Source organism: Bison bison, unplaced genomic scaffold, assembly GCF_000754665.1.
Source record: "Bison bison bison isolate TAMUID 2011002044 unplaced genomic scaffold, Bison_UMD1.0 scf7180017864517, whole genome shotgun sequence".
Taxonomy (NCBI): Eukaryota; Metazoa; Chordata; class Mammalia; order Artiodactyla; family Bovidae; genus Bison; species Bison bison.
The window spans coordinates 4,604,833-4,607,357 of record NW_011495070.1 but is presented as its reverse complement, the minus strand read 5'-3'; positions in this window follow the sequence as shown (position 1 = coordinate 4,607,357).

Genomic DNA, 2,525 nt, shown 5'->3' with positions numbered 1-2,525 from the left:
GAGGGGCAGAAGCCGGGAGGACCACATGCCCGAAGGGCGGTGGCCAAGAGGAGCTACCCCACATCAGAGGTCAGGGGCAGCAGCCGAGAGTACCAGACTGCGACGGCGCAGGAATGGCCAAGAGGAGCTACCCCACATCCGAGTTTGGGGGGTGGCCCAGAGGAGATACCCAGCATCCGAGGCCAGAGGCAGTGACTAGAGGAGTTACCCCACATCCGAGGTCAGGGGCGGTGACGAGAGGAGTTACCCCGCGTCCGAGGTCAGGGGCGGCTGCCAGGAGGAGGTACTCCACACTCCAAGCCCGAGGCCAGGGGCGGTGGCCAGGAGGACCAACCCCACGTCCAAGGAGCCGTGGCTGCGTGGGCGCAGGAGGGACTAGAGGAGTTATCCCATGTTGAAAGTCAGGAAGGGCAGCAGTGAGGAGTTACCCCTCGTCCAAGGTAAGGAGCAATCGCTGCGCTTTGCTGGAGCAGCCGTGAAGAGACACCCCATGCCCAAGGTAAGAGAAACCCCAGTAAGACGGTAGGTGTTGCAAGAGGTCATCAGAAGGCAAACACACTGAAACTATACTCACAGAAAACTAGTCAATCTAATCACACTAGGACCACAGTCTTGTCTAACTCAATGAAACTAAGCCATACCCGTGGGGCCACCCAAGATGGGCGGGTCATAGTGGAGAGATCTGACAGAATGTGGTCTGCTGGAGAAGGGAATGGCAAACCGCTTCAGTATTCTTGCCTTGAGAACCCCATGAACAGTATGAAAAGGCAAAATGATAGGATACTGAAAGAGAAACTCCCCAGGTCAGTAAGTGCCCAATATGGTACTGGAGATCAGTGGAGAAATAACTCCAGAAAGAATGAAGGGATGGAGCCAAAGCAAAAAGAATACCCAGCTGTGGATGTGCCTGGTGATAGAAGCAAGGTCTGATGCTGTAAAGAGCAATATTGCATAGGAACCTGGAATGTCAGGTCCATGAATCAAGGCAAATTGGAAGTGGTCAAACAAGAGATGGCAAGAGTGAATGTCTACATTCTAGGAATCAGCGAACTGAAATGGACTGGAATGGGTGAATTTAACTCAGATGACCATTATATCTACTACTGCGGGCAGGAATCCCTCAGAAGAAATGGAGTAGACATCATGGTCAACAAGAGAGTCCAAAATGCAGTACTTGGATGCAATCTCAAAAATGACAGAATGATCTCTGTTTGTTTCCAAGGCAAACCATTCAATATCACAGTAATCCAAGTCTATGCCCCAACCAGTAACGCTTAAGAAGCTGAAGTTGAACGGTTCTATGAAGACCTATAAGACCTTTTAGAACTAACACCCAAAAAATATGTCCTTTTCATTATAGAGGACTGGAATGCAAAAGTAGGAAGTCAAGAAACATCTGGAGTAACAGGCAAATTTGGCCTTGGAATACAGAATGAAGCAGGGCAAAGACTAATAGAGTTTTGCCAAGAAAATGCACTGGTCATAACAAACACCCTCTTCCAACAACACAAGAGAAGACTCTATACCTGGACATCACCAGATGGTCAACACTGAAATCAGATTGATTATATTCTTTGCAGCCAAAGATGGAGAAGCTTTGTACAGTCAGCAAAAACAAGACCAGGAGCTGAATGTGGCTCAGACCATGAACTCCTTATTGCCAAATTCAGACTGAAATTGAAGAAAGTAGGGAAAACCACTAGGCCATTCAGGTATGACCTAAATCAGATCCCTTATGATTATACAGTGGAAATGAGAAATAGATTTAAGGGACTAGATCTGATAGATATAGTGCCTGATGAACTATGAAATGAAGTTCATAACATTGTACAGGAGACAGGGATCAAGACCATTCCCATGGAAAAGAAATGCAAAAAAGCAAAATGGCTGTCTGGGGAGGCCTTACAAATAGCTGTGAAAAGAAGAGAAGCAAAAAGCAAAGGAGCAAAGGAAAGATATAAACATCTGAATGCAGAGTTTCCAAAGAATAGCAAGAAGAGATAAGAAAGCCTTTTTAAGCGAACAATGCAAAGAAATAGAGGAAAACAACAGAAAGGAAAAGACTGGGGATCTCTTCAAGAAAATCAGAGATACCAAAGGAACATTTCATGCAAAGATGGGCTCAATAAAGGACAGAAATGGTATGGACCTAACAGAAGCAGAAGATATTAAGAAGAGATGGAAAGAATATACAGAAGAACTGTACAAAAAAGATCTTCACGACCAAGATAATCACGATGGTGTGATCACTCACCTAGAGCCAGACATCCTGGAATGTGAAGTCAAGTGGGCCTTAGAAAGCATCACTACAAACAAAGCTAGTGGAGGTGATGGAATTCCAGTTGAGCTATTCCAAATCCTAAAAGATGATGCTGTGAAAGTGCTGCACTCAATATGTCAGCAAATTTGGAAAACTCAGCAGTGGCCAGAGGACTGGAAAAGGTCAGTTTTCATTCCAACCCCAAAGAAAGGCAATGCCAAAGAATGCTCAAACTACCGCACACTTGCACTCATCTCACACGCTA